Below are 18,989 nucleotides of genomic sequence, written 5' to 3'. Positions count from 1 at the left end.
TGTTTAAGCCCCCTCTACCAAGAAACGTGTCAGAACTGCGAGCTCGCATCAACAATGCTTTCGAACTCATTGATGGGGACATGCTGCGCCGAGTGTGGGAGGAACTTGATTATCGGCTTGATGTCTGCCGAATCACTAAAGGGGCACATATCGAACATTTGTGAATGCCTAAAAAACTTTTTGAGTTTTTGTATGTGTGTTCAAAGCATTGTGAAAATATCTCAAATAATAAAGTTATTGTAGAGCTGTGAAATCGCTCCAATCATTTGTAATAACCCTGTAGGTGTCGCCACCGGCGCCAACCTTGTGTGAATGCTCTGAAAAGCGAATCATTTGCATATCACAGCATCTTCTTCCTGTCGGTTAAATTTCGCGTCTGTAGCACGTCGTCTTCGTGGTGTAGCAATTTTAATGGCCAGTAGTGTAAAAAGCTGGATGTTCCTCCTGCGATACTGCAGAAAAACTTAGCAGGAATGCAGCCAGTGTACATGATTACTGGAAGCAGTGGTCATGAGAATGTAAGGTCGCAAGAAGACTGGGCTTCAGATGGCTACATGGCACTACCGAGAGGGAAGACCATCGTGTTCAGCGTATGGCTGTGGCGCGTCATACTGCATCTGCAGCAGCAGTCTGAGCACCACTTGGCACCGCAGTGACATAACGAACTGTTACCAATCGGTTACTTCACGGACACCTCTCAACCAAACGCCCTGCGGCGCGCATTCCACAGACCCCAAACTATCGCCAATTGCGACTTTAGTGATGCCAAGCGAGACCTCATTGCAGGGCAGGGCGGAGGTCTGTTGCGTTTTCTAGTGAAAGCTGGGGCTATATCGGTGCCAGTTGAAGGCCGAGCGTTGTTTAGAAGAAGGCCACTTGAGCACCTGCAACTAGCATGTCTGTATGGCAGATACACTGGACCTACAATTGGAGTTACGGCCTGTGGTGCGATTTCTTATGACAGCAGCTGTACTCTCGTGGTTATCCCACTCATGGTGACTGCAACTTTGTGCGTCAACCTGTTGATTTGACCTGTTACGATGCCATTCATGAACAGCATTGCAGGGGGTGTTTTCCTACAGGACAGCTGTCGCTCACATACCACTGTTGCAACCCAACATGCTCTAAGAGTGTCGACATATTGGCTTGGCCTGCTCGATCACCATGCTGTCTCCAATCGAGCAAATATGGGACATCATCGGACGACAGCTCCAGCGTCGTCCACTCATCCACAACCACCATTAACCGTCGCTGTATTGACCGACCAAATGCGACAGTCATGGAACTCCATCCCACAGACTGACATGCAGCATCTGTACAACACGATTCCAAGCACATTTGCCTGCTTGCATTCAACATTCTAGCGGTTACACTGGTTGTTAATGTTCCAGAATTTCACATTTGCAGTGGCCTATCTCGTGCTTATATTGACCTGTGATCTTGCAATGTTACTCACTGAAATATGTTAGTTAGACAAATATATACCCGAAATTTCATCACTCTACAATAATTATTTTTTGGTGTTGCGAGTCTTTTCCCGTCAGTGTAGTTCAGGAGATGCGTGAAAAATTTCCGCATCGTGCATGACGTTTGAATTTATTACTTCTTTGATACAAACTCAGTCGCAACACATTTATCAGACGGTATCCACAAATCCAGCAGAATGAGTGTGCGACACAGAGAAAGAGGGAGGAGGAGATAGTCAGACAGAGGAAACAGGAGGGTATGGACAGGGAGAGGAGGAAGGAGGAGATGGACATAGAAAGGAAAGAGGAGGAGTTGGATAAAGAGAGGGGGAGGAGGAGATGGACAGAGAGAGGGAGGAGTAGCGGATGGACAGAGAGAAGGGCAGGAGGAGATGGACAGAAAAGGGATGGGAGAAGAGGGGAGGGGGAAGGGGGAAAAGACGATGGAAAGAGAGGGGAGTGCACAGGAGACAGACAGAGGGAGTGGGAAGAAGGAGACTGATTAATAGAATTGAAATAAATATATATCCGGGCAATGCCGGGTCTCAGCAAGTTGTAAATAAGCAAATCTGTTTTTTAAGCCGTCTATAGTGTTTGACGTGTTCTAGAGTGTTCATACATCTCGTTACATCGACGGACAACAGGAACACATCACATAGAAGTAAGTTCTATTCCAAACGGTTTCCGTACTACAGCTATTTGAAACCTACGACGATTGTCATGTAGGATATTTGTATGGACCCGCTGCTAACGCCAGGGGATTTCCCAATGGATCTAACTCTACCGGCTGATCAGCATCAGAATGGTAGGAGCAATTTACAAGTATAGTTTGTGCCTCTTGGTCACTGAAATACATGTGTGAACTTCAAGAAAAACGCTACTACTTTCTATACAAATAAAATCTCACAGACAAGTGATTCCAAAGGTGTTAGGGACACTGCGTGAATTTGCGTCTCTTTTTTAGAAGGTTTTTTGTCACCTTTGGCTGTTTAGTTTTTTTCGAATTTATATTTGTATATGTCATCGTACTTTTTTCCGCATGCATCGTTTAACATTTAAAATTTTTCAGTCCCTTCAGTTTCGTATTAAACGTTTTTCTGTTTTTCAGATTCATCCGAATAGCATCGTATCAGTACTGCAGTCCTTTTCGTAGAAGTTTCTTCCTCTCCTTCCCTCCCCCCCCCCCCTCCCTCTCCCCCTGCCCTCCGTTCCGGAACGCAATTACAGTCCTTTGAACGATAAAGTTTTATTGGATAACGAGCGGTAAAATTAGCTAGTTTTTGTCAGCGCTGAAGACATCTTTCGAATCATATTCTTGTATTGAAGTCAATGTAGACCGCAAGCGCTCTGTGGTCATAGTCGTTAAAACTTGGTTAGTCTCACCGCAGACATTTGTACACCACGCCATTCCTCTCCTCGAAATGATTCAACCAGTCTGGATTTGCAGAAAGTACAATGTCCATTTAGTTTGCAAGTTCATCAGCTCTTTGCAGTCACATAGGTCGTGATGTGGGAGTATTCTGAAATATGGAACGTTTGAATCGAATTAGCAACGCAGTCTCCACATCATGTTTAGCTGTTCTCGTATGTTTTCTCTGCAGCGTAAAAATGTTACCTTAATTTCATGTCTATTTTTAATAACGGTCGACAGTGTAAAAAACAATGTTTTACTCTTTGCCGATTTACATTTTCGACATATTGTTTTTCATCAACGTCTCACGCAGCCCTGTCTTCAATTTAAGCGAACTAGCGGTTTGTGTTATCCCGAATTTCTCGTTTATTGGTCGTGGGAAACATGCGGTAGGTATAATCTTTTTAAATCACTAGATCATCTCAAGGCAATGTTTAATTAATTATACACGTAATTAACATACTTCGTCACGCCCATAACTGGGCTCGAAAAATGGTTGAAGTATTTCGACAATTGCCTTACCGAAAGAGAAGCGACAACATAGCATCAGTACTGTAGCAAGTTTTGTTTACCTTATTTCGTCTCCAAAAAATAAACAAAAATTTTAGGTTTCGTTGTGATTGTAGTAAGCGGGTAATCTGATCATCCGAGAAGCAAAATTTTTTCATGTTAAGTGGTTTTTGTCTGGTGTATGAAATTACATAGTATTTTTTCGGTCCAGCGTTATTATTTCGTATTAAATGATTTTTTTGTATTAAACATTTTTCACTGTATATGGTAATGATGACACGCCGAAGTCAGCTGTTGTGCACAAGTGAATGCTGGAAAAACAAACGTTTATATTTTTTAAATTAAACGAAGTTGGGCAGACGGCATTAATTTTCAAAAAGTGTTCTACAACTGTGGATAAGGAATGTCTTCTCTCGGAGCATGTGTTGTAGCACGCCGACAAGGCCAACGACATGCAAATGAAGCAAATAACTTCTGTCGAGCAATTGAACGCAGTCCAACACATTGCTGTAGCAGACTTTTTGCAGCACAAGGTATTGCAGGAGCATCAGTTAAGCGAGCGACGCGCGCGTACGCCTTTTATCCCTATCACCACCAGCGTGTGTGCAGCGCTATCAAAAAACAGATAATGCCAGGCGGCTGGCTGCTGTACATGATGACGAACTCATTCCACAGATTCTTTTTTCTGATGAACGAAAGCTTACCTGAGGCGAAACCAAAGATAATCAACAGTCTCATAGAAGGACGTGAGAAAATACTAACACTGTAGTGCAGGGGTGTCCAACCCGAGGCCCGTGAGCGGCATGCGGCTGAAAGCAAATATCAGTATGATCCAAGAAGTGAGCATCTATGAAACGATCGCTAAAAAAACAAAAAAAAAGAAACCCATAAAATCTGTTCTTGTAAACTTGCGATAAATGGGATATTTTTAAACTGAAGCTCCCGCCACACGGTGCTACTCTCTCATTTGTCCAAACATTTCTTTTTTTTTCAGCGGTTATTGTTAGGGATTATGTGTGGCCTAAAGTGCTAGTCTTTTTCCACTGTGGCCGCACGGGATTAGCCGAGCCGTCAGGGTCGCTGCAGTCATGGACTGTACGGCTAGTCCCGGCGGAGGTTTGAGCCCTCCCTCGGGCATGGGTGTGTGTGTTTGTCCTTAGGATAATTTAGGTTAAGTAGTGTGTAAGCTTAGGGACTGATGACCTTAGCAGTTAAGTCTCATAATATTTCACACACATTTTTTTCTTCCACTGTGGCCCAGGTAAGGTAGAAGACACCCCTGTTGGAGGATATAGTAAAATCCAGCGTTTGGGGCGTAGAGTTGCAGTATCTAGCTCAAACCTCGTCGGCTGGAGTCCTATTCGAGAGGAGGACGGTTCAAACCCGCGTCCGCCCATCCTGATTTAGGTTTTCCGTGATTTCCCGAAATCGCTTCAGACAAATTCCGGAGTGGTTCCTTTGAAAGGGCACGGCCGACTTCCTTCCCCATCCTTCCCGAACCCGATGGGACCGATGACCTCGCTGTTTGGACCCCTACCCGAAATCAAACCAACCAACCTCGTCGGGACACTCTGAGATGGGAGTGTAGAAATGAAGTAAAAAATTTATTTAGTATAATTTTACTTAGAAAACAATTACGTGGAAATTGTTGCGGCAGAAGTACACCATATTTCTCGGAAGATTTCACCTTTTTCAGTAAGTCTTTTTTCTATTTTATGTATTTATAAAACTCAATGCAGGTCAGCTTGTAGTTAATCTGACACTGTAAGACTGATTCCACAGTCCCTGGCAGCAGTCGATTTCTTTCAACAGTTCACTGAGCGTCATCAGCGAAAATACTCTTTCCACAGTCGCGTTGTGTGCGAGAATAGAAAACAAATACTCGTCTAAATTTGGCACTTGACATTTGCGTTCAGGGTTTTCGGATTCCTTAAGAAAATAGCCCCACCTTTCTTCCATGGAGTGTTTAGATTTCCATTCTTCCGAGTCACGCTTGATTTCTAAAAAGCTCTTCAGATTCATACGACGGTAAGTCAACTATTGTCCTCAAAGTAGTTATACAATTGTATTGTAATCAAATAGGAAACTTAACAGAACACCGTTTTTCGACATAGTCTCCTGCGTTTCAACGCACTTGGTCCATCGTTGTACAAGCTTCCTTATGCCTAAAAGAAGGTTCTCGGTTGAGCTGTGAGCCAGGAACGCACCGCTTCTTTCACTGCTTCGTCCGAGGCAAATCGACGGCCCCTTAATACCTGTTTGAGTGGACCAAACAAGTGAGAGTCAGAAGGGGCAGGATCGGGACTATATGGAGGAAATCCAGTGCTTCAGATTTGAGTTTCTGGAGCGTTTCAGCAGTGTGGGCAGCAGTATGCGGACGGGCATTGTCGTGCAACGACACAACACCTTTTGACAGCTGTTCTCGGCGTGTGTTTCGTATTGCAGACTTTAGCCTGGCAGTATGCATCTCACTGTAACGTACACTGTTTATTGTTGCGCCCCTTTCCCCATAATCCTCCTGTACTAGACCTTGTGCGTCCCAAAAAAACGTGAGCATCAGTTTTCCTGCGGAGGGTGCGGTCTTGAACTTTTCCTTGAACGGCGAATTTGGATGTTTCCATTCCATACTCTGCCGTTTACTCTCCGGCTCGTAATGATGGATCCATGTTTCGTCACCATTAATTATCCTGTCTAAGAAGTTGTCCCCTTCGTTACCATAGCGATCCATATGTTTCTTGCAGATGTCCAAGCGCATTTGTTTATGCTACTGTGTGAGTTGTTTTGGGACCCGTCTTGCACAAACTTTATGAAACCCAAGTCTGCTGTGGATGATTTCGTAGGCAGGACCTTGACTAATTTGCAGACGATGTGCCCTTCGTCAATAGTTAATTGTCTGTCCAAGACAATTATTTCACGTGATCGCTCAATGGTTTCTTCATTTGTGGCGGTAAACGGTCGTCCGGGTCCTTCGTCATGAGTAACACTTGTGCGACCATTTCGGAATTTTTCAATCCATTCATAGACACTCCGTTGTGGCAAAACACAGTTCCCGTACTGTGCCGAAAATTTTCGATGGATTTCGGCCCCTTATACGCCTTCCGACCACAAAAAAAAAAAAGGATCACTGAACGATGCTCTTCTTTGGTGCAAATAGACAGCAGAGCAGCCATGATTAACAGCACAGCAGCGATAACGAAACTAGCCTAGCAGCTTAAAAATTGCGCAAGATATAATAACAAATAAACAAAGCCATCATCGTCAACGTAAAACAACAGTACTACTAAAATAAACAAAAATATAACTAAATTGCGAGTAATATTTGACTTACCCTCGTATATTCCTGAAAACAATTGTCGCCTGAAATCTTCACAGCATTTTGAGCTCGATACATAATAGTGTTTCCATTCATCACCAAATCTGGGGTTTCAGATAGCGTCATCGATCAAATACTTGATATATGTTAAAAGAAATGGCCCATTTCTCTAAGTAATTTAATGCTACTGTATAGAAAGCCGTTGCCTCTTCCCCAAATTTCGAAATCAAATTAATTATTTCTTGGTTAGAATTCTGATTCTTTAATTTGTTCAAATTGATCTTGGTTTGCATACCAATAAAATTGTCAGTCTTCCTTTCATTCAGACATCTTTGAGTGTCGATTAATATATTTCATCAAGACTTTATTCTTCCGCACGTTTTCTTTCTTTCTTTTCTTTTCAAACAGAGTCAAGTTTGAGTGTGGAAACATGAAGTAAATTACACTCATCGGGCTACTGAAAAAAAGTTGAAATTATTTAAGGTGGTCTGTCTTTGGCTCATAAAATTGCTTTAAAAGAATCCATAGCTTAAGAAGTCTCTCAACTGCGGGCATCAATGGCATCCTTCTTGTTTTTGAGTGAGATAGAAGAGTCTGATGGTTGTCAGCAACATATGAGCAAAACTCTTTCAGTTTCTCTGTTCTTACCGTGTATATTGAAAAATAATTAAATATTTTCGTGATGATAATTCCAATATTAACAGCTGAGACTCCAACAGCGCTTGATATAGTATTGTGGAGAGTATGGTTCAAATGGCTCTAAGCACTATGGGACTTTACATCTGAGATCATCAGACCGCTAGACTTAGAACTGCTTAAACCTAACCATGAACCATGGACCTTGCCGTTGGTGGGGAGGCTTGTGTGCCTCAGCGATACAGATAGCCGTACTGTAGGTACAACCACAATGGAGGGGTATCTGTTGAGAGGCCAGACAAACATGTGGTTCCTGAAGAGGGGCAGCAGCCTTTTCAGTAGTTGCAAGAGCAACAGTCAGGATGATTGACTGATCTGGCCTTATAACGCTAACCAAAACGGCCTTGCTGTGCTGGTACTGCGAACGGCTGAAAGCAAGGGGAAACTACAGCCGTAATTTTTCCCGAGAGCATGCAGCTTTACTGTATGGTTTAATGATGATGACGTCCTCTTGGGTAAAATATTTCGGAGGTAAAATAGTCCCCCATTCGGATCTCCGGGCGGGGACTACTCAGGAGGATGTTGTTATCACGAGAAAGAAAACTGGCGTTCTACGGATCGGAGCGTGGAATGTCAGACCCCTTAATCGGGCAGGTAGGTTAGAAAATTTAAAAAGGGAAATGGATAGGTTAAAGTTAGATATAGTGCGAATTAGTGAAGTTCGGTGGCAGGAGGAACAAGACTTTTGGTCAGGTGAATACAGGGTTATAAACACAGAATCAAATAGAGGTAGTGCAGGAGTAGGTTTAATAATGAATAAAAAAATAAGTGTTCGGGTAAGCTACTACAAACAGCATAGTGAACGCATTATTGTGGCCAAGATAGATACGAAGCCCACGCCTACCACAGTAGTACAAGTTTATATGCCAACTAGCTCCGCAGATGACGAAGAGATTGATGAAATGTATGACGAGATAAAAGAAATTATTCAGATAGAGAAGGGAGACGAAAATTTAATAGTCATGGTTGACTGGAATTCGACACTAGGAAAAGGAAGAGAAGAAAACGTAGTAGGTGAATATGGAATTGCGTTACGGAATGAAAGAGGAAGCCGCCTGGTAGAATTTTGCACAGAGCGTAACTTAATCATAGTTAACACTTGGTTCAAGAATCATAAACGAAGGTTGTATACATGGAAGAAGCCTGGAGATACTGGAAGGTCTCAGATAGATTATATAATAGTAAGACAGAGATTCACGAACCAGGTTTTAAATTGTAAGACATTCCCAGGGGCAGATGTGGGCTCTGACCACAATCTATTGGTTATGAACTGTAGATTAAAACTGAAAAACTGCAAAAATGTGGGAATTTGAGGAGATGGGACCTGGACAAATTGAAAGAACCAGAGGTTGTACACAGCTTCAGGGAGAGCATTAGGGAACGATTGACAAGAATGGGGGAAAGAAATACAGTAGAAGTCGAATGGGTAGCTTTGAGAGATGAAATAGTGAAGGTAGCAGAGGATTAAGAAGTTAAAAAGGCGAGGTCTAATAGAAATCCTTGGATAACAGAAGAGATGTTGAATTTAATTCATGAAAGGAGAAAATATAAAAAAGCAGTAAATGAAGCAGGCAAAAAGGAATACAAACGTCTCAAAAATGTGATCGACAGGAAGTGCAAAATGGCTAAGCAGGGATGGCTAGAGGACAAATGTAAGGATGTAGAGGCGCATACCACTGGGGGTAAGATAGATACTGCCTACAGGAAAATTAAAGAGACCTTTGGAGAAAGGAGAACCACTTGCATGAATATCAAGGGCTCAGATGGAGACCCAGTTCTAAGCGAAGAAGGGAAAGCAGAAAGGTGGAAGGAGTATATAGGGGGTCCATACACGAGCGATGTTCTTGAGGACAATATTATAGAAATGGACGAGAATGTAGATGAAGATGAAATAGGAGATATGATACTGCGTGAAGAGTTTGACAGAGCACTGAAAGACCTAAGTCGAAACAAGGCCCCGGGAGTAGACAATATTCCATTAGAACTATTGACAGCCTTGGGAGAGTCAGGCCTAACAAAACTCTATCATCTAGTGAGCAAGATGTATGAGACAGGCGAAATACCCTCAGACTTCAAGAAGAATATAATAATTCCAGTCCCAAAGAGAGCAGGTGTTGACAGATGTGAAAATTACCGAATTATCAGTTTAATAAGCCACGGCTGCAAAATACTAACACGAATTCTTCACAGACGAATGGAAAAACTGGTAGAAGCCGACCTCGGTGAAGATCAGTTTGGATTCCGTAGAAATGTTGGAACACGTGAGGCAATACTTACCCTACGACTTATCCTAGAAAATAGATTAAGGAAAGGCAAACCTACGTTTCTAGCATTTGTAGACTTAGAGAAAGCTTTTGACAGTGTTGACTCGAATACTCTCTTTCAAATTCTAAAGGTGGCAGGGATAAAATACAGGGAGCGAAAGGCTATTTACAATTTGTACAGAAACCAGATGGCAGTTATAAGAGCCGAGGGGCAAGAAAGGGAAGCAGTGGTAGGGAAGGGAGTGAGACGGGGTTGTAGCCTATCCCCGATGTTATTCAATCTATATATTGTGCAAGCAATAAAGGCAACAAAAGAAAAGTTCGGAATAGGAATTAAAATCCATGGAGAAGAAATAAAAACTTTGAGGTTCGCCGATGACATTGTAATCCTGTCTGAGACAGCAAAGGACTTGGAAGAGCAGTTGAACGGAATGGACAGTGTCTTGAACGAAGGATAAAAGATGAACATCAACAAAAGCAAAACGAGGATAATGGAATGTAGTCTAATTAAGTCGGGTGATGCTGAGGGAATTAGATTAGGAAATGAGACACTTGAAGTAGTAAATGAGTTTTGCTATTTGGCGAGCGAAATAACTGATGATGGTCGAAGTAGAGAGGATATAAAATGTAGACTGTCAATGGCAAGGAAAGCATTTCTGAAGAAGAAAAATTTGTTAACATCGAGTATTGATTTAAGTGTCAGGAAGTCGTTTCTGAAAGTAGTTGTATGGAGTGGAGCCATGTATGGAAGTGAAACGTGGACGATAAATAGTTTGGACAAGAAGAGAATAGAAGCTTTTGAAATGTGGTACTACAGAAGAATGCTGAAGATTAGACGGGTAGATCACATAACTAATGAGGAGGTAGTGAACAGAATTGGAGAGAAGAGAAATTTGTGGCACAACTTGACTAGAAGAAGGGATCGGTTAGTAGGACATATTCTGAGGCATCAAGGGATCACCAGTTTAGTGTTGGATGGCAGCGTGGAGGGTAAAAATCGTAGACGGAGATCAAGAGATGAATACACTAAACATATTCAGAAGGCTGTAGATTGCAGTAGGTACTGGGAGATGAAGAAGCTCGCACAGAATAGAGTAGCATGGAGAGCTGCATCAAACCAGTCTCTGGACTGAAGACCACACACACAAACCCAACCAACTTAAGGACATCACACACATCCATGCCCGAGGCAGGATTCGAACCTGCGACGTAGCAGCAGGGCGGTTCCGTACTGGAGCGCCTAGAACCGCTCGGTCACAATGGCCGGCTGTGGAGAATATGGACAGGCCATCCAATTCCCTTTACATTTTTTTCCTAGTTCTTTTTTAATTTGGTGAAACACATTCAGCTGGCCGCGGCAATGAAACTCTACGAAGTTGATATTGGTATTGTCTACACAAAAAGCGATTAATTTATCTAATAGGATTTGCAGTTGTCTTAAATTGCCTAGACAAACTTCGCAACTGGCGCCGATGTTTCGCTATTCAGTTTTTGTTGAGCTCCGTCAGTTTCAATAAAGTGTTGGACAACTAAAGCAAACATCTTTTCAGCCTTGGGATTCGATGCGTCGGTGCCTATGTCTTAAAATGAGAAACTTCTTGCAACTGTTCTATGTGTTCGGACACGGAGGGTGGTGCGAGAATATTTTTAACATTCGCTGTAGCTTTGGTCCTGCCTGTAAATTGCTTTGCGACGACTTTGGAGTCACAATACAACACGGCATTCAGTTTTACGGTACAGTCAAGAGAAATGAAGGGTTGGTGATGCTTGAAAATTTTATAAGTTGTTGTTATAGTTGGAGTTACGAACAATGGCGGTCGAGTTTGGGCTTGTTCTGCGCAACTACGTCACGTATCCTCCGACAGCCAATGAGCGCTCAGCAGTGTTCTGAGCGCTCTGCTGTGAATAATATGGTTAATGCGAGCATTAAATCTTCATGCATGATCGTAGCGAGTTGTTTAGTGAATTTCGATTCCATTTGTTGCGAGCTGTCATCACTGATTGTGGCCGTAAGTGATGAATTACGCATAAGCAAACGAGAGACTTATTCTGCAGGATATACGCTTTCTGCAGGCGTTAAGGAAGCGCATGCGCGTACACCATCTGTCGCTTGGAATCGTCAACAATGCATTCCCCATCTGCGCCTAGATATGAGCGAACCGCCATCGTTCGTGGATTGGACTATAGTTCTGAGCAGCAACGAGTAATTCTACCTGGGTATCTTCTTTAATGATGAATGTAGAAACAGGCTATGAAATCGATGCTTCCGCGAATCTATTTGTATGATTCTTCGTAGAAATGTGATACCTCACATCAGCCTTACCTCCGTGAGTTATTGAGATGAAACAGCTACACATTCACACAACGCTTCCTGACCTGTACGTCCTTTCTTGACAAAAGACCACTCTTTTGTGTAATCATCCGAAAGTGAGAGTTTCTCTTTCCATCCTTAGGCATTTTTGTAAGCTGTGATAACATAAGTGCCGGCCCCTGTGGCCGAGCGGTTCTGGCGCTTCAGTCCGGAACCGCGCTGCTGCTATGGCCGCAGGTTCGAATCCTGCCTCGGGCATGGATGTGTGTGATGTCCTTAGGTTAGTTAGGTTTAAGTAGTTCTAAGTCTAGGGGACTGATGACCTCAGATATTAAGTCTCATAGTGCTTAGAGCCATTTGAACCATTTTTGACAACATACGTTCATTAGATGGTAAACACTTTAACACTTTACCACTTTAGTCATCGGAGTACATGTTACTATACACTTCACACCCTGTATACTCGCAGAGAACGCTACAGACGTTAATAACTTGCACTCGTTGTTCGTATTACGTTTAGAAAGAATTGTGTTATCGGATCGCTATTCAAATGGGAACTGCCCGATTCTTCCGCACGGCGCTGCTTAAATAGTTCCAGTCCCGTTCTACTGAAGAAGTCTGGTATTTTCTCGACTGATGGCGCTACATCTAGAAGGTGCTTGCATCGGCGTTACGCAACATGAAACGCCACGTGTGAAACGACCTTGTCAACATAAACTTGACATACACATAACTGAGGCTGCATTTACTTTTTGCGCTAACAGTTGGCGTTACTTCAGTACCTAAGCCAAGCTCGTAACAGTATTTTGTAAAGTTTGGGACAAAATTGGGTCTTGTCGGGATGCCGAGACAAGAGTAGTAGTAGTAGTAATAGTAGTACCTTTATTCATCCGTAGATCTCTTTTTACAAGGATATAGGACATGTCAAAGTATTTACAAGTTTAGACCAATTTAAAATAAGTTAATTCGTATACATATACATTTACAGACTTCTAGTTAGAGACAATCATCAGCTTTACACCTGGTATACAATACTTTTTTTTACAAATAACTTATTAAATAATGTAATGCCACACTGTTCACTCATAGCTCACGATCAGTGTTTCAAAGTTTTACTGATCTTCAAAGTAGTCACCACCATTGTGTATAACCCGTTGCCAGCGATGTGGAAGTCGTAGGATACTCTTAGCAGTGCCAGTTGTGTTGACAGTTCGAGCGGCGCGATCTATTGCCCGGCGATTTTGTAGCAGTTATGAAGTGAATGCCGTGAAGGGTTTCCTTTTAGTTTATAAATCGAGTTAAACTCACGAGGGCTTAAGTCGGGGAGTGCGGTAGGTAGTATAGCACTTCTGTCTCTAAGCTGGTCGTAGGTTGTGTTCCAAAAATGAACAGCATAGAGACAGAAATGATGACACTTTCTGCATGACCTGACCATCATTTTGCAGGACAATGCTTAAGCACGTACAGTGCAAGCTGTTACTAATTTGTTTGACTGATGGGGCTGCTAAGTGCTATACCACTTACTGCACTCCCCTGACTTAATCCCTCGTAAGTTCAACTCGATTTCTAAATTAAAGGACACAATTCACAGCATTCGCTTCAGAACTGCTACAAATTCGTCGGGCAATAGACCGCGCCGTTCGAACTGTCAACACAACTGGCACTACTAAGAGTATCCTACGACTTCCACATCGCTGGCAACTGGTTATTCACAATGCTGGTGACTACTTTTAAGGTCTGTAAAACTTTGAAACACGTATCTATTTTGTACGAACTGTAAATAAGTAGTAGCCACTATTAAAGTTCCAACCCTCGTATGGATGTCGACATATATCCATTGTAAGTGACTTTAATAAGTGCTTGTAGCAACAAGGGGACCGGAAAACTCCTCTAGGAAACATATGCAATCCGCAAACAACGACTGTGTGAAACCCAAATCGCTCCTTTCGTCCACGAGACCTAGAAGACAGTAACAGCCGGCGACCAGAATGATGCCATGTTCTTTCAATTCCAAAAGAGGTTCGATACAGTTCTGCAGACTCACCTGATGGACAAGATCATTCTTACAGAATATCACACTACCCTGTGATTGTATTGAAGAGACCCTCGCAAACAGAACATAGCATGCCATTTTTAACGGAGAAAGATCTTGAGGCGTAAAAGTAGCTTCGGACACGCCACAAGAGAGTGTTATAAGACTGTTACTGTTCACACTACATATAAATGACCTAGCGGACAACTTCGGAAACTCCATGGAGCTGTTAGCGCATGGTTCTATCGTGTAAAGAGAAACAGGAACACTGGAAAATGGTATAGAAGTGGAGGAAGACCTGCAGAGGACCGACATTTGGCGCCGGCGATTGGCAGTTGACCCTAAAGAAAACAAACTTACGTAATGCACTTGAATTAGCGGAAATACTCCTTGTTATACGAGCGAAATCAGATCACGTACGAAGTAAAGACATTAAGACTGGCCGGCCGAAGTGGCCGTGCGGTTAAAGGCGCTGCAGTCTGGAACCGCAAGACCGCTACGGTCGCAGGTTCGAATCCTGCCTCGGGCATGGATGTTTGTGATGTCCTTAGGTTAGTTAGGTTTAACTAGTTCTAAGTTCTAGGGGACTAATGACCTCAGCAGTTGAGTCCCATAGTGCTCAGAGCCATTTGAACCAAGCCATTAAGACTGTCAAAATTTTAACAGTAAACTGGCGAAGCATCTGTAATAAAGTTCCTGAATTTACTGGTCGCCAGGAGAGGCGTCGCGGTCAAACTATTCTCTGAACCAAGTGCTGAATGAAACCCAAAATAGGAAGTTCCGAAATACATAACGAGGCACTGAACGCATATCGAAAAGACAGATTAGACACGACGGGGAAGTGATGGTAGCAATCGACAAAAATATCGTGTCTATAGAGGTCGAAACTGAGACTGGCTGTGAAGCTATCTGGACGTGAGTAACCGATGTAAGTGAACTCAAGTTAATTAATCATCGGAAGGTTTTACTGGGCACCCAGGTCCGCTGTAACAGTTGCTGATTCATGCTAAAAACGCCTGCGCACAATAGGCACGAAAATACTCAGCGATTTTAACCTACCAGGTATAGACTTGGACGTCTATGAATTCATTGCAGGTGGTGGTGCATGCAGACAGCCTTTTAAGATACTTCTGAACTCTCTGGAGCAACTAGTTCGCCAACCACACGCAATGGAAAGATTTTAAAGCTTGTAACTACAAATAGGTCTAACTTTATCAACAATGTCAACACAGAGACAGGGATTAGTGAACACTATGTCAACACACTGGAAAATGGTTCAAATGGTCTGCCTGCTACCCACTTACTGAGTTCAACACTGAGATGCAGCCAATGTGATACAAACCATAGCTGTTGTCTGCCATTGCTGCCAACTGGAACGTTGTAGATGAGGAGAAAACTGGCGTGTGGCCAGCGCTCCTCTACTGAGATGATCTGCAAGCTGCCATTAACATAGCATCCAGGCATGGAACATTCATACAGCCCCCCAGTTGACTCGAGAATGTCTGCTGCAGTCTTGGTCGATCAGGGTTGGATGACCAGAACCTAGTTTTAATGGCAACCGACATCATGAATCCAATAGTCTGCTGCCTACACTTGAGTACGCGATGGGCGTCTACAAGATTGTGAGGTGTGAAACATACTATGCTGCAGAACGTCCGGACAGGCGATGCCTACTTGTCTCCAAGCTGCCGCCACCACTCCACGTGCCTGCATCTCACTGACCATGCACGTCATGACTCACTGTTGGGGTGTATCAGCATTTTTTTCACAGCTCTCACTTATGTCTAGCCGCAATGATACACTTTATAAATCTGAAAATAAATGTCATTACAGATCACTAACGCCTCTACATACAAACTGGATCACTCTCCCATGCCCCGTGCCTAGCATTCTGTACACAACGTGATCTCAGGTCCCTGGGTTGCAACAAAATCCATCAAGAAGGCTAGCAGAATATTTCTCCTGGAAAGAGCAGATAAGCAGGCGATAGCATCCTTCTTAGATAATTGATGGACGTCATTTAATTTCAATGCGATGGAAGTAGAGGTATTACGGGGAAAGTTTATGCGGATTGTAAATCGTGCTCCGGAGATATATTACCCGGATAAATAAGTTAAGGTTCCCGGCCTTTCGCCAGTACGAGTGGCAGGCATTGTCATAATTTCACCCTCCATTGCTGGTGGTTGACTGAAGCCGAGCTCGCGGCCGCAGATTATATGCACCTGGCGCGCCAAATTCCAAGGGCTCTTTTGTGGTCATTTGCAGTGCGGGTCTCCCCTTCCTACCTGCAATGATCATTCGCTAGTAGTAGTAGTAGTAGCTTTGTTCATCCATAGATCTCTTTTTACAAGGATATAGGACATGTCAAAGTATTTACAAATTTAGATCAATTTAAAATAAGCTAATTCGTGTACACATATATATACAGACTTCTAGTTAGAGACAATCATTAGATTTACTCCTGGCATTCAATACTTTTTTACAAATAACTTATTAAATAATGTAATGCCACATTGTTCACTCCTATCTCACTATCAGTCACTGCACACACTATACACACATTGTTTCATAACACTTTACTCTCTACATACACACACACACACACACACACACACACACACACACACACACAAACACACAGGTTATCTCTGGGCCATTTTCTGTACCGCAACTTCCTATTTGCTATCCTGAAAAACTGTCTCAGCATCCCTCCATAATGAGTGAGATGTTGAGCTCAGAAAGAGGAAGACGTGTTAGTATTGTGCCATGCATAGCTTGGGGGTAAGTATTTCTGTAAAGGAAAAAACAGAAGGAAAAAAACATAACGTGAAGATGTTATGTGGAATGTTGGATATTTTTTAATCATTATTATTATTATTATTTATTTGTATAACATTTTTATCAAACCACTACTCTATTTTAGCCAAGTAATCCTTCAATGTATAAAATGTATTGCATAACAGGTACTTTTCAGCTGCCTTTTTAAATAAGAGTATTTCTGCAATTTCTTTAATCTCTTTTGGTAATTTATTGTACAGTTTTATCCCTTGGTAGAAAATGCTGTTTTGAGTTTTATGTTTATTTTTTCTTGGTAAATGTAAGTTGAGTCTATCAATTGTTGCATGGTCATGGACAGAGCTGTTTGTGCAGTAATTACCATGTATTCACATGGATCAGTTAAAATCCCCAGTGTTCTGAACAGATCTTTACAATGAGCTCGACTGCGGCACGGGAAGCCATTGTCCGTTCACCTTGAGGCTTTCTTTTTTCTTTTTGAAGGTATTGTCATGCTTGTGTATTTCTATACCTTCTCTGAACAATCGGGTGTGATAGTTCTTCTCTACAGCAAGAACTTCCTTGTCGGCGAATTTAACTATGTGGTCTGTCTCACACAGCGCGTGCTCTGTCACGGCCGATTTCTCTGCCCGACCCAACCTGCAATGCCATTTATGTTCGGTGATCCTGTTGTTGATTGATCGTCCAGTCATTCCAACATTGACTTTTCTGCATGTACATGGTATGCAGTATATTCCGGACACTGCAAGTGGGCCCATTTTATTTTTCTCCTTTGCCGATCTGACACACTCTTTGATCTCTTTTGTCGGTTTATAAACGGTTTTACTCCGTGTTTGCGCAATATATCGCCGATTCTGTCGGTTATACTGGGGATGTATGACAGAAAGACCGTACCACACATTTCTTTTTCCAAAGAACCGCTTCGCCGAGTGTTTGACTCTGTGACACTTGTACCCATTGCTCCTCTGATCGCTTTTCAGGTGTTGCATCTCGCGTCTGAGGTGCTGCGGCGTTACGAGCGTATTAATCATATTTCTGTTGTGGCTCGGATGGTGACTTGAAAGTCTGTGCAGGTGTTGGTCCGTGTGTGACGATTTTCGATACACGCTATGTCCGAGGTGTTCACCATCCCTTGAGAACAGCATATCTAGAAGGGGTAGCTGTTTGTCCTTTTCTACCTCCATGATAAATTTTATATTTACATGGAGGCTGTTCAAGTGGCTTAGGAAGTCATCGAGCTGTTCCTCACCACGGTTCTACACAACGAAGGTGTCATCGACGTATCTGTACCACACCACAGGTTTACAATGTGCCAAGTCCAGTGCCTGTGCTTCAGAATGTTCCATTACGAAGTTGGTCACCACTAAACTGAGTGGACTATCCATGGCGACGCCTTCCAGCTGTTCGTAGAAGTTGCCATTCCTCATGAAATAGCCCGTGGCGAGACGTGCATGAAAGAGCTTTGTGAAGTCTCGCGGGAAAATGGAACTGATGTGCTCCGGAGAGTCACTGAGTGACACTTTGGTAAACAAAGATGCAACGTCAAAGCTGACCAGGATGTCGTTTGGTCCAAGTTTTAGTTTCTTCAGCTTCTCCAAGAAATGTTCTGAGTCCTTTTTGTATGTGTGAACATTATTTTTATGGATCTTTGGTAATCCACGCAGCCGAGGTGTTAGGGCCCCTGTGTTGCACAGGTTACTCTGTATGCCCACCGAGAGAGAAGACGCCCTGTTTAACCGATTCGTGTGATCTGCTGTGTCGGATCCGCCCGGATCTTCTGCTCATGATCTTCGGTCTTCCTTACGACGGTCGCATTTCCCTTAAGCAGGCAGAACGAATACATTCTTGTCGGCATTAAGACTCTTAATAGTTTGTAATTCTTTCTTCAGGCTGCAAGCTGTTGCCGTATCCTGGCGGTTTCAGTGCGTATTTTCTGAGCTCTTTCACTAGGAATGGTATGAATCGCCGCTTCGGTATTAGCAATTATGCCTTCCATAGGTATAGTTTTCGGGAAGATAGCGAAATTCCTTCCTTTTTGAAGAACAGACTGTTCCTCGTTGGTCAATAGTCTTTGGTAGAAATTCGTGCGTCTGTAAAAAGATTGATATGCGAAGTATAAAAAAAGTTGCTCCGCCATACCTTAGTGAAAAAGCTTGCCGAGACATTGAGCAAACTGTGGTCTTACATGAA

This window comes from Schistocerca serialis, chromosome 1 (genome assembly GCF_023864345.2).
Source record: "Schistocerca serialis cubense isolate TAMUIC-IGC-003099 chromosome 1, iqSchSeri2.2, whole genome shotgun sequence".
Lineage (NCBI taxonomy): Eukaryota > Metazoa > Arthropoda > Insecta > Orthoptera > Acrididae > Schistocerca > Schistocerca serialis.
This window is presented reverse-complemented; position numbering follows the sequence as displayed.